At 42.0% G+C, this 21,779-nt stretch overlaps 1 protein-coding gene across 2 annotated transcripts in view; it reads left to right on the top strand.

Moving 5' to 3' along the window:
- The window catches only part of LOC112161943 (bone morphogenetic protein receptor type-1A), a 41,306-nt gene that overhangs the window by 8,217 nt on the left and 11,310 nt on the right, over positions 1-21,779 (top strand). Inside the window, exons 1-2 of one of the 2 annotated variants that reach the window (XM_036215615.1) lie at positions 1,381-1,401; positions 6,058-6,152. The gene's annotated coding sequence lies outside the window, so the exon portion shown is untranslated. Of the gene's footprint in view, positions 1-1,380; positions 1,402-6,057; positions 6,153-21,779 lie in introns of those variants that run through there. The other variant, XM_024297510.2, reaches the window with a different exon arrangement.

Below are 21,779 nucleotides of genomic sequence, written 5' to 3'. Positions count from 1 at the left end.
GATCACCCCAAAAATAGGTTTGTTACAGTTGCAAACAAATATTCAATTTAATTTTATTTAGCTCAATATCATATAGAATTGTCTCATTGGGGTTCATGCTGGTAATTTTACAAATGCAGAGAGTCGGTCATGAAATATAAGCAATAGCTGGTTGCTAAACTAAACAGACTAAACTAAACTGGTTATCCCTGTCCTTAGACTCTCCTTCCGAGTAAAGAAAAGCTCCTTTGGGAAAAAAAAAAAAAAAAAAAAGCTGATTCAGGAAAAAATAAAAGAAACCTCAGGGATGTCCACATGAATTACCAGGACTATTAAAGAGGAATTTGCTTATCTAACTCTACATCTACGTATTTGAATCGAGTTCATCCAGATAGGATTGGGGGGCAGGTGGAGGTGAAGTCCACGGCAAGAACAGAAACACCAACAATCCACCTGGAATCTGAAATCTGACAAGGAACAACACCTGAATCGCACTGCCCCAATAAAAGAATTTTGAATAAAAAGCTGTGGAAAAAGTGTCAGAACATAATTGGGATTTAATCTGAAATTCCATGTATTCACATGTTTCTGATGTTTTTTTTGTCCTCGGACTGGTTCCAGATCAGATTTGTCTGATCTTCTCAGATCATTGTTGTTTTAGCTTTGAGGAACGCCGATTTAATGTTGCAGAAAACAACCTCAGGTGGAGCAGAAGAAAAAAAAGAGGATGTGTTGTGTTCTAGAGGTGTGTTGTTGGAATCACTCTGTTGGGGCCAACAGAGATTAAGAGCTGTGATGTGTTATCTGTATGAAGAAAATTGTGCTCGGTCTGGTTTGCAGACGCCTCTACAGTAAACAGACAGCTGACCAATCACAGCACAGGTTTGGAGGTGGCTTTTTCAAAACAAAAAACATAGTGGAGTGTGTGGAAAGTTGTTGTCGTCATGCTCCTGGCTCTGCATAGTTGAACAGTGTTTCTGTGGGTGGAACAGCCAGGCGTCAGCACGGGACGGGCGTCTGCTCCAAGTGCAGCAGCAGTGGGTGGTTTGTTGCTGGCCGTCCTGCAGGCTGCGGCTGTGACAAAACATCCCGGCACACAAACCCGGCTGCTGAAACTCCCCACTGCGTCTGGCTGCTGTGAAGCCACGTTTTCTGCTCCTTCTGTTCGCTGTGCCGGCTGCCGCCGTGCTCCGACGGCCTCCACGCTCGTCTCCGTCCTCTGTTGGTTTTGGGATCGTGGTCGGCTTTAACTGCCATGAGTGGAAATCTGAGCGCTTGATTTCCACTTCCTGCCAGCATCGCGCTCCTGCTGCTTCTGAGAAGCTGTAGGTGGTCTGCACTATTCACAGCCGGAGTGGAGGTGAACGTGAAGCAGGAACCGTGTTTATCCAGAGAAAAGACGGCGGCAGAGGAGCTGCTCAGGTTAGAGTTTCTGTTGGCCTCTCTGACTGCTGGCTACAAACTCAAACATGCCAATGTGGTTTTACCCTCATGAACGGCAGCCTGGTGTGTTTGTGGTCCTGGATGAGACCGTTGTTGTCCCATCAGAACGGACTTCATGGTGTGCCGTGAGCTGCAGGATGTCTCTCACTTTGCTCAAAGATTCTGTGGCATTCTTCTGCTGTACTGCTTTTGTGTTGGAGACTGGTTTCACAGCTATTCTGTCGCTCTCTTCAAACTTACCAGGAATGCAACCATCAGGTGTCCGAGTCTTTTTATACTTGCAGGCAGATTTTACTTTTAGGAAATCTGCAGAACTTTAGGAAGACTTTGGAACTTGTGGAAAGTTTCTGAACTTTAAAGAAGGCTTCTGAAGGCTTAGAAAGTCGCAGAGCTACTGTTACTTAGATGTTTTATGTTTGCATGTGGGATGAAATAAATCCTCCTTTGGATTTCTTCAGCATGAATGTAAAGCTGTCAAAGGACCTGCTGTCTTCTTGTTCTGCTTTGTTCTACTCTGTTGTTGGATCATATATGAAATGGCTTTGCTGGTCAGTTTTATTTTCAAAAAATGTCTTGATCACACCGCTGCTCCCTTTCTGATGAACACTCTGCCTCCAAAGATGCTGACTAAATCTGCTTCCAGGAGACCTGAATTAAGAAATACACATCTTAATGATTAAATAACATTTAGTTTAATTCTCTGTGCGGAGAAATTTCAAGTTTGTTTGAGTCTGTGGGAGGAGTTCAGCCTTTAATTTCATGAATGTTTGTCTGTAGCCGGGGTCCCCAAACTTTTTCTTGTGACAGCCACATAACTGTTTTCTTCCCTGATGGGGGGCCGGGGTCGGTCTGTAGGGTAACAGAAAAAGTCTAACACTCACAGCCTAAACGTAAACATTTATGGTTTTCCGAAAAGCCACAAACTTTTTAAATAATTCATTTGTGTAATCTTCACAGAAAAATAATACTGAAACATTTTAAAAAATAGATATATAGCACATGCTGTGATAGATTAATAGCTGAAGATTCTTCAAAATAGCCTAAAAAATCCTGAAAAAGCCTAAATTAGCCAAAAGGCCTAGAATGTAGCTGAAATATTAGCTAAATGCTAAATTATCCTAAAAAACTCAAAAAATGTCTAATTTAGCCTGAACACTTTGGGGGGCCGGGCCAAATGTGGAGGAGGGCCGGATGTGGCCCGTGGGCCTTAGTTAGGGGACCCCTGGTCTGAAGTATTAGCAGCTTTTAAAAACTAAAATGAAAAAGCAGAAAAGATTGAGGGACATAAACATTGAGGCAGACGAGGCTTTAGGAGGGACGGCTGACTAGACCTGATGATGCAGACACCGGCCTCCATGAGTGCTCCTCAGGTCAAAGTCATTTCCAGGCAGAAGACGCATAAATGCATCGTTATGGATGGAATACATAAGTAATTTATCCGCGTTTCGCCCTTGGCACAACTTCCTGCGTGCTCGACATACCTTAAGCAGACGCTCTTCAACGGCTGCTTGTTAGTTTATTTGTGAGTGATGCTCATAATCTGCTACTTTTCATTCCAGGAGATTGAATTTTTTTGGTTTGGAGGTCAAGAATCTGCTGCACTGAGCAGAGAAGCAAGACGTTCTTTTTAATCTAATGAATCGTGTCTGGTAGTGGTCAACATCACTCTGTTTATTTACATTCAAGTAGAACATCTGAAAAAAAGAACACCTTTTTTCTGCTTGGCATTCGTGATGACAGGCAGGTATTTTCAAACTCATGTTGGCTAATAAGGATATCAAATATCAATTATGTCTGTTTTATTTATTAATACTTTAACTTTGGAGCTTTAGCTGTATAGTTCAACATTCAACTATTGTAATTTTACAACCGTTTATGCAGTTAACATAATTCAAGCAGATTCTGAAGAGGAGAAAATCAGCATCTCAACACTTAGTAATGTCTTGTAGAGCCTCAGCTGAAACCAGCCCGATTCTGCTTCCATTTACTTGAGTTTTGACTGAGTTATCACAGTCACTAAAATCAGGAACCAATAGCAAACTTTTGGGAGAATTATTCCGGATGATGATCAGGAAAGAGTAATGGGAATGACGGTCGCCCTGGGCATCAGAGATGATACAAGAACCCTATTTTAGTGTTGAATGCAGTTTTTGTTGAGATGAACTCGTGGTGGATTTTTCTGAGGCTCTGCACAGACCCTTTCCCAGGAACAGGAGGTCTTTCTGCTCCCTCTGCAGCTTTCTTCATAACTCATAACAGTGGGATGGAGAGCAGAGCGGTTTTTCAGTTCATCCTTTGTGTGTCTGCGTGAGTGCATGTGTGTGTTTGTTTGACCAGCAGCAGCTGCTGACTTTTCCAGCCTCGTGACCACTCTCGCCCCGGTCTTCGGACGTCTATTTTCTCCTCATCTGTTCTATAATAATTCTGTTTCCCTGTTTCAGGCTGGTGGAGCTCTGCACAAACACAACACAGACACAACAACAGACACACACCACACTGCTGCTGGTCACTGTGTTTGTCAGTTTGATGTGTCGTCTTCAGACTGTCCTCATGTTTGAAGATGGAACAGCCTGAATGCAGACTGTAGAGTAGGAATCTGAATGTTTTTCCTCAGGAATCGGGAGCAGAAATGATTGTAAGTTTGGACAGCAATGAATCCGTTTCTGGAGGTTTTTCTTAAACAGGTTTAAGTAACAAGAAAGACATTGAAATCAAAGTAAACGACTATCAAATGACAAACCGTTAATCCCAGGTTGCCCTTGGCTGTTTCCTCCTACGATAAATTGAACTCAGATCGTTAGGACTTCAAGGTCTGCTTTTATTCTTCTTGATTCCGTTCTGTCCGATGTTTTTGCCTTTTTCCCCTCTTCTTCTTATTTCATCTACTTCCCTGAAGTTGGCCAATCTCCTGCCTGATCTGTTGTTTTCCAGCTCCGGGCGGCTCTTTTGTCAGAATGGAGTCATTGTTGTCTGAGCTGCAGGTTTCACCTGGAGTCACCTGCAGGTGTGACGCTTTAGCTTCTGTTTCGTATTCACGGCAGCTGCAAACAGCTGTTCTCCCGGGACTCCCGCGCTCTTATTTTGTTGTTTGTGTGCTGCCAGATCAGCTTCCTGTGCCGTCTGCAGCGTCTTTGCCCAGCTTGAGATGAACCCTCCGCCCCGAGTGTTAGCATTAACTCTGCTCTCCTCGCAGCACTAAATAAAGGCTCCTTTGAGCAGCTGTTTGGCCCAGAATAAAGAGGCCTCTGTGAGGGAGGAGACTCGTCCAGCTGCCGGCCACGCTGCTCCACTTATCTCCACACAAACAGCCGGCAGCCAAACACTCTGACCTCACAGCAGATCCCAGTCGCAGCTTTGTTCATACGCCGTCTGTAAGATGATGACTTTCAGAAATATGAACATGATCCGGGTTAAAACGAAGAAGGACGCTGCTCTGTTTGAACATGTTAGTTTGGAAATAAATCCAGGGATGTGCAGTTTAGTACATGATTGTATAAGCAGGTTATTATTAGTATCAGTCATTTCTACTGAGTCATGCAGATGAAGTTTGACCACAATGACTACTTCCCCAGAAGCTTTAGAAATCACTTTGGATTCACTGATTTGATTGGATTTATTGTCATTAAAATAACGTAAATTTAACAAATGCAAAACTTCTGTTAATTACATTTTTAATTGAATACTAAAAAAAAGCGTTTCTTTAACAACAAAAGGGTATAATTCAGAGATTTGATGAATCAATTCATGTTCTAAATGTACAATTTTGTGTTTGATTTCATATTGTGATTATTCACAGATATTAAGTGGTCGGCAAATACTGTCATTAAAAAAAAATAAATACCGTATTATCCAGAGTAAAAGTTGCAAGAGCAAAAAATGTCTAATCAAGAAGAAGAAAACCATAAGTTGCTCTGGAGTAGAAGTCGCACTTTTAGGAGTAAAGTCTGATGTTTCAGAACAAATCCACCAAGCCAAAAAAAAAAAGTCCATAAATAATGCAAGAATCTTTTGATCTGTATAACAAAAATATCAAAGTTTAAAAGACAACAATCAGATTCTCTTCCAAACTTTGGACGACATTTCTTCTTCTGCTGCTGAGCCTGTCAATAGCAAATACTAATACTCAGATGCAGCGCCCCTAGTGGTTGTTAGGGGAAACAACTGTTAAAGGAATACCGATGTTTACTGGGAAAATAACAAAGAGATGAGCCTATTTATGTCTTAAAAACACACAAATAAGTCACTCCTGAGTATAAGTTGCACCCCTGGATAAGCTATGAAAAAAACTGCGACTCATACTCCGGAAAATGCGGTAATTGCGATTAATTTCTAGATTTGCGATTAATTAAATTTTTTAATCGATTCCCGGCCCTAAATTTTTTCTAAAGTGAATTCAATTTCTGTCAATAATTCAGACTCAGCCCTCACCTTAGCAGGTGTTTTGGTTGTGTTTGGAGTCTTTTCTTGACCATTCATATATTAACCGTTTTGCAGACACTGTTTATATAATTGTTGTGGAATTGGGACTTCTTCTGTATCAAAGCTGCTCAGGTTTGGAAGCAGATGCTGTTCTTGGTATGAAGTTAAAACCTCCAGCTGCTGGTTTGTTTCTGACCTCTTGTCTGTTTCTTTCAGGCTGGCGCTGCTTTTACCTGCTCGGCTCCAGACTACATTTCCCATGGATCCGTGGACAGAGCTGCTCACTGCCACGTTCAGGAGCTACCAGTCAGGTATGCAGACGCGTTACTCAGTAGTATGAAGAAAACAGGCTTTTATTTTTCTTTTTTGACTGATTCATGAAGAACTGTGACCAACACCAAGGCGAGGACATTAACCCCTGACACCTGAGCTGGTGGCTAAGTCGGCCAATCAGAAGCCTTCAGGTCTTTATTTGCAGGTTCTGATTGGTTGATCCGAGCCGTCATGTGTTTTGATTTATCAGCAAAGCATGAAGAGGCCTGATTGCAGCACATGTGCTGCAGGTGAGGTAGCCCCCACACCGATGGAGGGTCAGGAATGTGGGTTAAGGGTGAACCCAGCTCTCTGTGAGGATGTTTGTGTTGTTCCTGAGCTGAGCGTAGCTCCTCTGTCGTCATGTGAAGCTGAGCTTTCTGACTATTGCACAACATCAGAGGATGGACGTGCTCCTCTGTGTGGAGTAGACTGATGTATTCTTGTCTGTGGAGCTCTGATATTTAAGCAGCTGCTTGTTTCCGTCTCATCAGTTTCATTTTTGGATCTCGGGCCCGTCGCTCCTCTGCGACAGAGCCGGGTTTTTCCAGAGCAGCTGGACCTCGGCGTGTGAAGAGGCAGACTGCTGCCTGGGTTTCAGCACCGGCCCACTTGAGCCGTCTGAGTCTCAGAGCTCACTGACAGATCTTCAAACAGAGCCGGCCAGTCTGCCACACAAAATCACTCCCATATGTCCCTCAGCAATTTGCCCCCACCCTGCCGCCAGCAGCCCCGCTCACACACTGCAGCTCCGAACCGAGCGCTCGTCTCTGCAGAGCGTTCAAAGTGTGCACGACTCCAGGTTCAGACTCCTTATTGGGAAGTCGTGTTTATTATTGTTAGTTCAATGAACACAACTCTCTGGAAGCCTGGGATACATGACAAGAATATCAGTACTTTATGGAAGTCATGAAATCTCCCAGCGCATCAGACCTGTAGCATGTTCTATCCTCCACCAATGGGATCTATCCTGCAGGCACATCCAAAGGAAGCTCCAGGCAAACAACTTTTTAAGAAAATACCTCCCATAGCTGAGGGGTGGAGTTAACAGCTGCTCAGTTCATAAATAGGAGTAAGGCAGGGCTTTGTGGCTTAGCCGTAAAAATGTAACCCCGGAAGGTTGTTAACTTTCCACTGCATAAAAAAGAAATTGTCCTCGTGCAAGAAAACCTCTGAAATTTCACAACAGTGAGGATTCGCTGAAATCTGGACCGGGTTAGAAGAAGTGGACTACAGAACAGGAAAAAGTTACAATCCAAAACATTTTTATTTATTTATTGTACAGATGTGTGATCACAGTTCCTGGTGTTGTTCCAAGTTTTCCTTTTTGCCAAAAACTGTCTGTCCCCAGTGGGAGTGACTTAAACCAAACCCTGAACTGCTGGTTGTTCAGCAAAACCATTTTAAACATCAGAGGTAGACCTGAATGGAAGACATCACTGTCCTTTTACAGCAGCTACTCAGCACCAAAATCCAAAGTGACATCAGACGTTTGATGGACTGAACTGTTGAACAGAAAAAGCTCTGGCATACAGTTTTGTTTTTGGTTGACTGATCTCAACAGCTTTTGAACATGTTTTTATGAACTAATGTGCCGTTCCACGTTTAAAGAATTAATCTCAAGTATAAATTAGTAGTTGTGGTCATAGTGTAGTTGTCTTCTGAGTATTTGTAGGAGGTTACTGCTGTGGGCAGGAAGCATCTCCTGCAGCGGTCAGTTATGAAGCCGTCTCCAACTGAAGACACTGATGGTTAAGAAGAGGACGATGAAGGTTTTCCATTTCTGAATGATCCTTCTTTGAACCGTCATCTCTAAAAACTCCAAAGCAGAATCCAGAACAGAGCCAGGATTCACCATCAGTTTGTTCAGCCTCTCAAAATGTTTACTGCTGCCCCAACAAGTGTCTGAGAACGCGATCACACTCACCAGAGAGGAGATGGAACATCTTCCTGATAACAACAATCTGCTTTGTCTTGTTGTCAAGGTGAACCCCAAGATGTTTCTATTTCATTTCTTCTCCCAAGAGAGTAAAGAGGTCTGACATGTTTTAAAAGTTATGATCATCTATGTTTACAACATTTCCTAGATTTGAATATGTTTAGGTGTTTTTTTGTTTTTTAACTGAGGATAAAAGGTTCTTGTTCAGTTTAGTGTTATTTTTATTTATTTATTTTGCTTTGTTCTGGAAAATTTAGGTTCTTCAATCAATGAAAATAAACATTCAAGATCGTTCAATGTTTGTTTGGACTTGTGAGGAGCTATAAGCTAGCAGGAGAGAGGTTTTAAAAAAAAAGGGCTGATGGGAAATTAGTGAAGCTTACTTCCATGCCAACAGTTCCACTTACAACCCAGAGGGAAATTTATGATGAGCTCCTGCCGCTCTGCAGAAAATAAGTCTTAATAAATGAAACAGGCTTTTTGATTTTTGCTAAAAACTGCACGATCATACAATCATAATTGAAAGACCACTGGGAAGGATTTTACAATAGAAAACAATGTAGCTTGAATGGGACTTTAAATAACTCTTCATTCTGTATTCACATTGTATGGTGATCTATAATGATGCACCTTTCCATAGCCTGAGTTTTCCCCTGGCCCAGCATAGTGGTCGTCTCTCTTCAAAGTCCATCGTTGGACTGTACACCAAACAATCTCAGTACTTTTCTGATTTCCTCTTGGACTGTTATCTCTCTCAGCAAAGCTGTGTAGATTTCCAGACAGTCACACTGAGATGAGGCACATGCTTTCACTTTTTGTTACTTCTTGTTTGCAAAGATAGTTAGAAAAGGAATGGGCACAGTTACAGACTGGCTGTATGTATTTCAGGATTAGGTATACAGCAAAAAAGTCGAGATTTAAAGTTTTGCTGGATTCATTAGTTGTTTTGATCAGCTAAACTTCTGGATTTAGGACGAAAGACGACAAAAAAAGTGTCTGAGTTGGATCGCAGAAGTTTGATCTCAGCATTAACCTGCGATGCTGCTTTCAACTGTAAGCTGTGGCAGCATGTTTTTTTTCTTTATCTACCACCCACATTCCAGCTGTGGTTGGAGGAGGACGGGTGAGAAGAAAATGAGTCAGGAGGGATAAAGAGGTGGCTGAGATCAGAGACAGTTACAGCGCTGACGGAGAGCAGGAGTAAGAACTCAGAGAAGATCCAGTTAAACTCACTTCAGTGTGTTCATGCCACTTTTTTGAAAAGTTTAATTAAGTTTTATTATTGAACTTTTAAGTTGCAGTCAGGAAAAATACTGATAAAGCATCAAAAAGTTGAAGGAAATTGACTCAACAAACGATCCTTGGGTTCACCAGCTCCTTCAAACTCTGAAAGGAAATAGTTGATCTGTATGTTCAGGCTGTATGGAGAAAAGGCTCGGCTACAAACGTTTCTTTTTGGTAATGAAAGAGGAGAAAACCTGCTTCAGTGCAGCTGAAGCTGAAGCTCAGAGTCCCGCATGTTCCAGTGGGTGAAAAGACTCACTGTTGTGTGATTAACTTAACTGGCTAACCTGCAGTCTGCAGACACAAACAAACCACAGACGTCATCAGAGCTCTCCTCATCGCTGTGATTTATAGCTTCACTTCTGCATTATGGTCTGCTTTTGAGCTGAGAGTCTGGTTTCCATGGAAACCTTGAAAAGAGTTTGGAGGCTTTTTTGTGTCTTCAGCGTAGATGAATGTCCCTGGTGCTGCTGTGGATTGTGGGTAAAGTGTGTCGGGGTAACATGATTAGCAGGACTGTGAATGCAGCTGCTCTATGCTTCCTCTTCTAGCCTGCAATGAAATCAGGCTGCTGTTGTTGCTGCTGCCGCTGCTGCTGCATCTGCGCTGCTGCCTCAGGCCCGTCTACAGCTCCTCTCTGTCCCTGATTCATTTCAGTCGCAGACGTCACTGCATCAAAGCAGTTCTGAGACCCGAACCATTTCCATCTGTGTCTTTCTTGGGGGTAAACTTATAGCTCTGCCTGTCTCCCTGTAAACTGATGGAGTCTAGTTTACAGTAGATTACATCCAGGAACTGCGTCTATTGTGTTTGGGTTGTACTTTGGTTTCCAGGACTTCCATCCCAGGTTAGCCTCGTGTCTTCTGATTTAAGGGCAGCTTAAACTAAATTAAGTCTTTCAGCCTCTGGTTCTGGAGGTGGGAGGGGCTTCAGTCTTTGGCCTGCAGGTGTTCTGGGTGTCACCATACCTGGTGGTCTTCCAAGGTCTGGTGGAGTGAAGTACACATGATGTTCCCTTCTTGATGTGGTTTGTTTGTAAAGGAGTGGTAACCAGGGTTAGGACAAACTCATAGCTCACATGTTGGGCTGTGTTGTCCTTCTTTCTGTCACTACGCCATTCTTAAAATTCAGTTCACAGGTACGACACGGGGTTTACTTTAAAGCCACAAAATCCATTATGGCTAACGCTCACAACACCATTATCCTGTTCTGGAGTCCAGAGGCCAGTGTTGTGGTGGCACACCCATGCAAGAGAAGCCAGCAGCCAGTGCCAAAGGATGGACCCTCAGCAATCATAAGCTGCGTTTCCATGTTCAAAATGTCCTCGATCGGATCAAAGATCAGGTTAGAATAGAACTGTGCACATGGACCTGAAAAATTTTATCCAACTGTGCCATGTGCCATACGTTGATCGCAATAAATCATTTTGATATGCGCAGAACTGTCTAAAATACTGGAAATAGTCGTAGAAGAAAAAGTAGTGAGTTTCTTTGCAAACAAAGATGCTGTATAGAGCAGGATGATCCTCTGAGCGTTCTTTCATTATTATTAGTGACTGTTCGCTCATAGTTTTCTATATCTGTATCTATATCTAACAATGTGCATCTTAGCTGAACATAAATATGTGGGAAGAACATCAGCCTTTATGTTGTCTGGACGTGATTGGAAACATGAATTCCCCTGATTTTTTTGCACGGTTTCTCAGGACTTTTCAGTGTGCGGAGCGTCATTTCCACATTCAAAAGCCGCCTCCACCGGCTTACATATCCCAAAACCGCTCAGAGACACAGTTCACCAGGAGACACGGTTTTCCTGAGTCCGATAGGTCTCTGCGGACCGAAGCTCACGCCGTAACAAAGCACCCCCCACCCTCCCGCTCACAGGCGTGAAAGCTATGAATCCAGCTGCTCTGCTCAGAGAAACGGTTCGCTCACGGAGAGCAGCTGATCGGTCGTGTTCGCGCTCCAAAGACGTTTCTGGAGCACCATACTCTCTATGCATGACGAAAAATCCAGCGCCGTACTGACACACGATCAGAATGGATTGTTTACATGAACCACAGTCGGATCAACCATCGGTATAACCCACCTAAGTTTGGATCCGAATGAGTCTGATCTGGTATTCCGGATGGCGTATTTACATGACGCGTTTTTTTTCTGATCAGGCGTTTATTATTTATTACTGGTGGCCATGTAAACACAGCTAGTGTTACTAAAAGTCTGTCTTTGAGGCCAGATGGACTCTGGTCAACCCAACTGGTGTGTGAGGTCCCACAGAGGGTTTGGTGCTCGGAGAGTGGACTCTGGTCTGCTCATCCTCTCAGCATGAGGGTCAGGGTAACCAGTTTACCCAGGAAGGCCTCAACTATAACACCTGCCCACTGCTGTCTCACACCATTTGTACCTGTGTGAGTATGACATGATGTGTGTGATGAGCTTTGTATGCATAGTGTACAGCAGGGGTCCCCAAACGTTTTCTTGTCAGGCTCACGGTTTGGGGCTCTCGGGGTCGGTTTGTAGGCTAACAGAAGCAGTGTAACAATCACAGCCTAAACGTAAAGATTTATGGTTTTCCAGAAAGCCACACATAGCCAAATTTTAAATAATTACTTTCTGTAATCTTCACAGAAAAAATAATACTAAAACATTTTAAAAACTAGACAAATAGCATTACCAGCGGTAGATTAATAGCTGAAAACACTAAAGCTCATAGCTGAAAACGCTGATGGCTAAAAACACTGAAGTTGATAGCTAGCTAGCTACAATATTAGGAAAGTGGAAGAGGGCCAGATCTGGCCCGTGGGCCATAGTTTGGGAACCCCTGGTGTACAGTTTTCTGTGTAGATCTGCATAAATATGTGTGTATTCACCTTTGTGTGGAAATGTTTACATTTGTGTTTTTGTAGATGCGTGTGGTTCAACACAAAAACGCAGCCTTTCCATGAAAAAGTCATATAACTTTTGTCTGTTTTGATCCTCTCTCCTCTTTGTATTTACCTTTTCTCACTGTACTCATTCTGAACTTCTCTCCCTTAATCTTCCTCATTCTCCGTCTTCTCTGTGCTTCAGCCCAAACCTCTGTCCTTTTCATTGTGGATTCTTGCATTTAAGTATTACTTTAGCAGGGATTTCCTGCAGTGAGTGTGTCATTTAGCATTACAGCCTGAGCTTCTACAGAGTACAGTTATTGTGAAGTTTCCTCTTATAATTGGCCCTAAAACCACCTGTAGTGTATCAGAAAAAGTAAAAAGTGTTTGTTATAAACCGGTAGAGAAAGAAAAGCTTGATGATGAAGAAGGATTGGAAGGAAAGAGGGAATCAGAAGATGCAGGCATGAAGAGGTGGATCGGGGGAGCTCTGGGTATTCTTATGCTAATCCATAGTAGGAGAAGAGGCACAGAGCAGCCAAGCAAACAATGAGTGTGGAGCCAGAAAGTCTGGCCTACAGTCTCCCAGGCCCTGAAAGGCATGTTGGGCAGGGCGCCGACACCAACGGGAGGCTGCTGCAGCACCCAGAGGCCCGCCTGCAAGGAGGGGCCCCAGGAGGGGACGGGGAACGGGGCCAAGGATGAGAGAAAGAGAGGGAAGAAACGAGGAAGGCAGGAAAGGGGGAGTGGAAGACGCGGAGAAAAGCTTAAAGAAAGTCAGCAAAAAATACCAAAAATGAATGTATGGAAACTTTTCAGTGAAATTAATGAATTATATGAGATTGTTGAGGAAACTTCTGGTCATTCATCAGTTGTTTCTCCTGGAGTAAGAAGAACCATATTAGGACAAGACGGGCTGTACTTGACAATCATGACGGAAGGCAGAAAAATAAAAACTGACTTGGTACTAAGTAGAATACTGAATCCTTTTGTACTGTACGATACAGAATCTTTACAAACGTCCAACAAACGGATGTTTTCAGAGACTGGTTTACTGATATTTTTTATAAGTAAATCTTTGTTTTTAAATATAGAAGGAAAAACATCAAGTCATAATTTTATTTTATAATAAATAATCCTTATTACGTGTCAAAAATATTTCAATTTTCTCTGTTTGCAGACGACACAAATTAACTTTGTTCTGGGAAAACTTGAGTACATTATTTTCAACTATTAAACAAGAAATGATTTTATTTCTTTGGGAGTGGTTCAATACAAACAAACTTTTTATTTACGTTATATTAATTTATATTTTTGGGGATTATTGGTGATGAAAATTTAAGATGGAAGCAACAAATTGCTTAAATTGAAAAACGTAAAACATTTCAACAAAGTCAAATGTTTGTTAAATTACCAAGCAAAGTATATTTTGTATTTCTCCTTGATTTTACAGTATTTTTTAGTCTGGGGTAATTCTTATGAGTCAAACCTTAGAGTCTTTAATAGTTTTGCTTAAAAATCATTTTGGATAATGCCTAAGACTCCCTACAATGAGCTCACCTCTGAACTATTGAAATTTAAATTTGTCTGTACTTTGCAGACACTTCTGGAAACGCCAAAAATGTTATGTTGCCATATGGTTTACAAAATCCTTTTTTCATAAATGAAGGGAAATGTGGAAGAAATTACAACTTTAAAGTATGTAAAGTAAAAATTACACTTAAATGACTATCTCCTTTGAGAAATAGAATTTGTTGGACATTGATCTGGAAAGTCTTGAAGTATTGCTTACTTTAAGTTTAAATGTAAGCACTTTTTCAGATCTACATGCAGCATGGTGTGAATATAGTGTTGAATTATTGTTACTATTATGGATTTGTTATTTTTGTTTTGACTTAATTTACTCGTTTATTTGTATCTTTGGAAATGATAAAGGGGTCTTCATCCTACTCCTGTTCTGTATGTAGATTGTATGTACTGTAGCGCTGCCACAAACGATTATTTTAGTAGTCGACTAATCACCGATTATTTTTTCTGATTCGTCGACTAATCGAGTCATGTGCAAACTGGATGCAAAGCACAGATCTAAACCATCATTAGCTTTAAACTAACTAAAAATAAAGACCATGAAGTTGATGGTTTATTAAACCTTTAATGAATCGTGCAGCTTCTGTCCTTCATTAGTTTCTGGCATCAAAACATGTTTAAATCAAATGATGTCGGCATCTGAAACAAGGAACTATTTTTCACTAAAGATAAAGTTTTGGTCTCGCTGACTCAAACATAACAAAAGGGCATTTTATGGTGCTGAACGCTCACAACTTTAATACACTCCGACTCCATATAATATAAAGTAACGACAAATCGACTATTAAATTAGTCGATTAATCAACTAAAATAGTCGACTGTTAGACTATTTTAATAGTCGATTTGTGGTTGGTTAGTCAACTAATCATGGAAACCTTAATGTACTGTACATTCTAACTGAAAAGAACAAATACATTAAAAAAAAGAATTCAACTTCAGGATTTACCAAAAACAACATCAGTGCCAAACAAAAGATGTTTACGAAGTTCTGAATGCAGGTGAAGAAAATATTCCAAAGTGGAGGTTTAGTTTTTGTCTCTCAGCTGTTAGTCCTGTGTCTGTAACATCTCTTCTCTCTGCTGGTAGTTGAAGACGAGTAAAAAGGGAAAAAGGAAGAGAATTGAGGGGTGTGTCTACATGGTGCGGTCAGGTAAAGAATCAGGACTCTATAACACGGCTGATCTGTTCATTATCATCAAAGTTCTAAATGTTCAAAACATTTTTATTTCTGACATCATAAATACATTTATAAACGATCAGCGTTGTGCTGACATCATCATTCATCTTTGCTGCTGAAGTCCTTAAGGATGCTGCTGACGGTTGAACCCAATTGCCTGCGTTCCCTCTCATGCACGCCTCCTTCAGTGCTGCATTCTTCTGAGCAGCTCAGGAGCCGAGGGTCTCCATCAGGCCTCAGAGACCTTTATTTAGTCTGCAGCCGCTCTTCCAGAGCAGGAAGTGGAGACGCATTAAGGCTTGATTATGGGATTCTGCTTCTTCACGCTGCAGTCCGTCTCTGGGGAGGGCAGGTCGGGCTGGCCTGGATTAGGGTGAGATTATTGATGCCTGCCCCCCATTTGGGGTCATTCTGGGTTTGGTTTTGATGGATTTTAAACAAACAGTTGACTTTCCCTTTTTGTTTTTTAAACAAGATGACATTAAGATTTGAAGAACAGATAATCCAACAAACTTTTTCTGTTTTTTCTTGTTCATAAGATCGATCTAACTTTTGAAAGGCTTTTAGTTCCAATGTGTTTTAAGCTTTTCTGTTAATAAATGTTCTTCTTAACCTGGTTTTCCAAGTTCTATGGGCTAACCCTGTGATCACATGACCCTGTGGTTTGTTGAGGCCTGGCGTGAATCAATTTCTATGGTAGTGATGGCCTCATTCGGAGCACCTCCCTTTGATGAAGCCAACATGTTTGCATGTTTCTATACCCATCGAGACCCATCCTGATTATTGTAGAGATATTTAGTCAGTTGAGGCCAGCATTGGGATGTTTGCTGAAAATAGCCATAAAATGCTGCTTAGATTTCTGTCACACCACATTTCCCAGCATGCCAGGGCACAATGACCTCACATTCCTTCCCCTGGAGGGACAGCTATGGCTCAGTGATTTCTCATAAAGGCAGTATATTATGTACAGGTGGTCTGAACAATACGTCTTTCATTCTGGTGGAAGTTGATGCTGCTCCTGGAGGACTGACGCCACAGAGGTGGTTGCTCTCCTTAAGCAGGAGTAGCTAGATCTGAAGATCTTCATCTCCAGACCTGCAACCACTCACCTTCATTTATAATTGGTCCATAGGAGTCTGGTGCAGATATACAACAATTAGATAACTCTTTACCGTACTTGTTTGATTTTATCTTTGTTGTGTTTTTATTATTTTTGTGAATCTGTAGTATTGCCATGTTAACAGACACAATTCTGCTCCATTGATGGACATTTGTCTATCTCACTTGAACAGTGGGTGTGCTCTCTTTTCATTGGTTTACTGATAAATGAAATAAAGGCTTGTAGGTGCATAGAAAAAACAAGGTCTTCATTTGGTTTGTCTGTAGAGCTCAGTCTTGTTTGCTGTTTTGTTTACGTTGTTGTTTAACACCACGGGTGTTTCTGACATCATTATTTTGAAACATCATACTTCAACAACATACTCAGACTGGTAAAATCATTTGTTCTGGTCCGAGACCGCTTCCTTTGGTTCGGATCGAGTCCTGAACCTGTGTTTGGTCTGTATTCAGACTGTCGTCAACATGAGTTTCCTGTTCTGGAACCAAACCTGTAAATAAAACCACATGACTAAAGATCGCTTCACTCATTGGTCAGGAATTACAAGGGCGGGGCAAAGCTACTAGAGGCAGAATAACGGTAAAGTCCTGTACTTTGAAATCTTTGGGGTATTTCACTGATTCAAGTTTTATATTTCTCTGATCAGTTTTGATGTATGTATCAGAATCAGGTTCAACACTTTTTCCTGCTGCTTTGGTGGAGGAATGCTGCGAGACTGTTGCTAAGGCGATGACGAAAGAAGAAGAAGGAACCGATAAGTGTTTATGACAGACAGATTGTCAGGAAAACAGTGAGAAATGACATGGATCACATTAAAAGTTGTTTTAATGACCCTGAATCCATCAGACCACATTTCAAGAGTTGTGTGTCATCATTGTGGTGTTCTGGTTTGTTTTTAAGAGAATTGTATTAAGGAACTGCTTTTGGGATGATGTCACTGCAGTGGTAAAGACACAGAAAAGCATGTAAGAAGTGTTTTTAGAGATGTTAAAACAAATGTTCTAACAAGTAAAGAGTTGGACCATTTTTTCCTGTTTGGTAACATGACAATCATTGCTTTTCATTTGTCCTGTTGCTTCATTTGTTTACATCACGTGACTACTGGCTACAGTGGCCGTTTTAGTTCAGTTATTTCACTCCCACAATGCTTTGTATTCAGACTGAGGAATCTCAGGGCGAATCGAAGTTCAGTCCGATTGGAAACTAACCGAGACCACCTCAAAAGATGAGTCCGAGACCAGGGTTCTCTTTTGTGTATTCAGACAACAACTTTGTTCTGGATTATCAGGAGAATCGAACTCTGGTTCACTTTAAGAGAACCAAATGTGTCCAGTCTGAACACGACTGTAATCGTGTCAAGCGGTGCCAGCAGACAAACTGATGGAAGCAGAGGTGGTTCTGCTGTGACACTTTCTGTTGTCACTTTTATTTCCTATGAATTTCCTACAGAGAAGTTGCTGTTTGGACAGTCACAAGCCTCCAAGCTCTGCGTCTCACGTTTTCTCCAGCTGAGAAGAGTTTTTGTTTACATCTACCAGGAGCTGCTTCCTGCCGCCTTCTGCTGGTAATAAGGTGTTAGCACCTGGGGCAGCTGTGGCTGAGTTTGAACTGGAGCCTCACCACATGTCCACAGTGTCCTCGCTGTGGACATCAGTGTGTGCTCGGGAAGAAAAAACATCAGCCTGTAAATAAAAGCATCAACATAATCCCAGCAGGAGTGAATGAATGACATGTATTTCTCTGCTTCAGTCTTTGTTTATGGTAAATGGTGATATTAAAGTGTTGAACCTTCAGTTGCCATTACAGGTTTTTATATGGAAATTAACCCAAACAAAAATATCAGAGGATACTTTAAAGAAAGACATATGGCAGTAAACTGAACATGTGGAGGAAAACAGGAAGGATTTGTCAGAAACAAACTAGAAAAATCAGGAAAAGATTCAATCTGCCTCTGGGATGATAAAACATCCATGCTGAAGTAATGCTGGACCTTTAAAGGTTGTTCTGACTTTCATGTCTCGTGTTTACCAGCTTCCTCTGCGCCTGATTCCTGTGGTACCACTGGATTTGTGTTCTGTGTTTTAGAGGCGCTTCGGCCGAGAATGAAGCAGATTGTTGTTTAGGCTCAGAAGCAGACTCGAGGCTTAGAGACGAGTTCCAGCATGACTCCACTGACGAGGAGGAGGAGTGAAAGTTCCCGCTCCTATATCTGCCTGTTTGGACCCTGAACTGTGGGGAAGAGGGTCCAGTGTGGACACTGGCTCTATCTCCACCTCCAGTTGGACTTTTTCTGCTTTTCTGCAGCCTGTGGTGATAAGACTCAGCTCCGTGTCGCTCAGCGGCCTTCCCCGTGTTTTCAGAGGGAAGTGGACGTGTTGGGTGATTTAGAGCGAGTGTGTTTGAAGGGGAGGATGGGGGCGGCCCGCTTCCTGTCTGGAGGGCTGGCAGCTCCCAGTCCTTCCTGAGCCTGCCTCGTCTTGTCCGGCCTCCCCGTGTCTGAATGTGTCTTTGTGCGCATTATCTGGCCGCGCTGCTGTTGCTGTCAGGCTCTAAATGGAGCGCGGCGCAGCAAACAAACTTCAGGGTTTGTTGTGGCGACGGAGTGAAGTCTCCCCCACTCCTGCTATGGGCGTGCCCGTGCATGTGCACGAGCCTCATTTCAGTCATTCTCAGGACATTTAAAACAATTTGGAGCCATAGCAGTTTCTGTGTAAACTTCCTGTTTGACCCTTTAAAGTTTTCATTCAGTAAATAGTCAAAAAACAAACATGACAAATAAAGTGTGTGTAAACTCTGTTTTAGCTCCGCCCACTTTCCCCATTCATCTTTAAGCCTTGGATTAACTTTTCTACATTATAAACTCAAAACAACTGCAGCTACATAGTCTGTGCACGTATCTCTCTCATCTGTGCACGTTTAAACCGGACAGGAGCATTAAAAGCTGTGCAGCTCTTTCCGCTGCACTTTAAAGGCCACATTTATCTATTAAAAATCAGACTTGAAGCATAATATCATTACTAAAATACTCGTCATTCAAGAGAGGGTATTTATTTGTTATTTGGTATTTATTTGGAGGAAGGCAGCAGATGTGTAAAAATGATTACAACAAATAAAAACCTTCTCTTAGGAAACTTGTTTTAAACATGTTTTTATGACATTTTTCTAATATATATATATATATATGAAGAAAATTAATTTTGAGAGTGTATTTTTTCAAATCGTTGTGAATCGGGAGCCGATGAACAAATTCAATTTGAAAAAAATTCGTATTTGTGATGTAGAAAATACGCTGGGCGGAGCCACGAGCTCCCTGCTCTGAGCTCCCAGTAACGAGGAGGAGAAGGCGGGGTTTCTCCACACCAACTGTCCCACCCACAACTCAGGTGAATTTCTAATGAACTCCTGCCGCTCTGCTGAAACTATGTCCTGGAAAACGACAGGATTAGGATTTGACTACAGGGAACAGATCAGAAGATGAACTTTAAATGAAATGTTTATTTCCCATATTGCACATGTTTGGTTGCTGTAAGATCAACAGAAAGACCCCTGACTATGCAGGAATGATCAAAAATGTTAGTTACTCATTTCCTTCTTCTGGCTCTCAGTTTTCTTGTAACCTGGGAGTTTGTTGGCGTTTTCAGCGTGGTAAAGATGGCGGTCTTTGTGTCCTCATGTCAGACTCTCTTTCACAAACATGACTAACGTGGGAACCCACACTCAACATTTCTGCTGCTCCACCAGCCTCGTGGTTTTGTGGTTGCCGTGGAGACGTCACGGAGAAACCACCTACAGTAAAGTTGTTGGTCAGAGTGTTGTTCTCTTTTTCCTCAGATTGTTTGTTTGGTCTGAAGTTCTGGACTCTTGGAGAACATGAAGTGGTTTTTGCTGGTGCTCGGTTCTGTGGCCCGCCCCGGCCCGGCCCGGCAATGATCTGTAATGCGGACCGGACAACATGAGCGGTGTTCCAGGGCCGGGCCGTCCTCCATGCCGTCTTTGTTCTCTGCCTCCTCAGCCAGAGATGTGTGAAAAGTGGGTCACAGGTCGGACCCCTTTGTCCCCCCCAGGCAAATGAAAAGTGACAGACACCGGCCTCGCATCACCGCTAATTCACTGGCATACACGGAGCGCCCCCCCAGCCCTCCACCCCTCTTGGCGCCCACTAATTGCTGCATGGGGTTATTAGTGCTGCGCGGGGCCAGCGCCTGTAATTGCAGAACATCTCTGGATAAATAATATGGGAGTTAGTCGGACAGTCGGGGGCCAGCGCCTCGCCGACAGGGGTCACCGGGTCACCGCACGCTGAAGATGAGGGGTACAGTGGGAGGAAGGGAGGCCCCCACCCTGCACCCCAAAGCCTCACTTCTCTATTTCATCGGGATCTCATCCTCATGCTGATGGGTTTTGATCCACATTCTGATCCAACATCAGGATCATCAGACAAAACCAGAGTGATGAGGATGAAGAGTCAGTCTAGAAAGCAGCAGTGATCCAAAGTTATGTATTCTTTTAAATTCTTCATTTACTGTCTCTCAAATGGACATAAATAAAGTTGAACTTTTATTTGGTTTAAATTTATCTCAATTATCAAGCAAAACTGGTTTTAAAAGAATGTTTTTAACCTTTGAACTGGAATTGAATCCATATAGTGGTACAGATGTCAGCTGTTTGAAACAGCTGAAACATATTTGCAGAAACTCTGTATCAACATCCTGCAATCTGACTCCTGCAAACTCATTCAGAGCTCTTTGTCCCGCTATAATACCTGCAGTTTACACCTTCACCTGCACAGAGAACCTAAAGCATGCAGGCGCTGTGTTCACACCCCAGATGGTGTTATGTAAAAATGCGTTTTTCTTTCTATGCAGTAAGTATAGACATGAATGACTGGAGAGGTTATGTCTGGAATGACCTGCAGACATGAACAGCAACAACAGCCCTTCAATGACCATCTTTAGACTGCATCCCGTTATTTATTTCTTTATTGTTTTTACACTATTCATACACCAGCAGGCTCTTTGCACCTAAATGCCATTCCACAAATGTTCTTTGCACCTGTTTTTCATGTTTACATTATTGCTCATATGCATGTTGCACTTTGCAGCTATTTATGTTGATATTTTCTTGTTTACATTTGTCAGAAGTGAGGAAATGCAATTTTGATTCACTCTGTCTATTCACTTTATGACGAATAGGGCCGCCATGATTGGTCGACTAATCGACGACTAATCAATTATTAAAAAATGTAATAGTCGATTAGTCATTACTTTATATTATATGGAATCAGAGTGTAGTAAAGTTGAAAGTTATAATGGCATTCTGTTAACTTTTTGGAGTATTTTGGCATTTATTAAAGTTTTTAGGCTAATTTGGAGTTTAGCTAATATTTCAGCTACATGCTAGTTGTTTTGGCTAACAGGTTCTTTTCAGTTTTTGGCTAATTTCCCATTTAACAAACATTTTAGCTGGCTATCAGCTATCAATTTCAGCATGTTCAGCTATTGTCACTAGCATCTTCAGCAGAAAAATTCAGCTTACAGCATTCACACTAGCATTATCACATGTAATGCTAGCTAGTTTGAAGCTAATGATGGTTTAGATGTTTGTTTTACATCCAGTTTGTGCATGACCCGATTAGTCGACTAATCAGAAAAAATAA

The sequence above is a fragment of the Oryzias melastigma genome, linkage group LG15 (assembly GCF_002922805.2).
Source record: "Oryzias melastigma strain HK-1 linkage group LG15, ASM292280v2, whole genome shotgun sequence".
NCBI classification, from domain to species: domain Eukaryota; kingdom Metazoa; phylum Chordata; class Actinopteri; order Beloniformes; family Adrianichthyidae; genus Oryzias; species Oryzias melastigma.
Note: the sequence above shows the minus strand (reverse complement) of the source record. Positions and strands in the feature narration are given on the sequence as shown.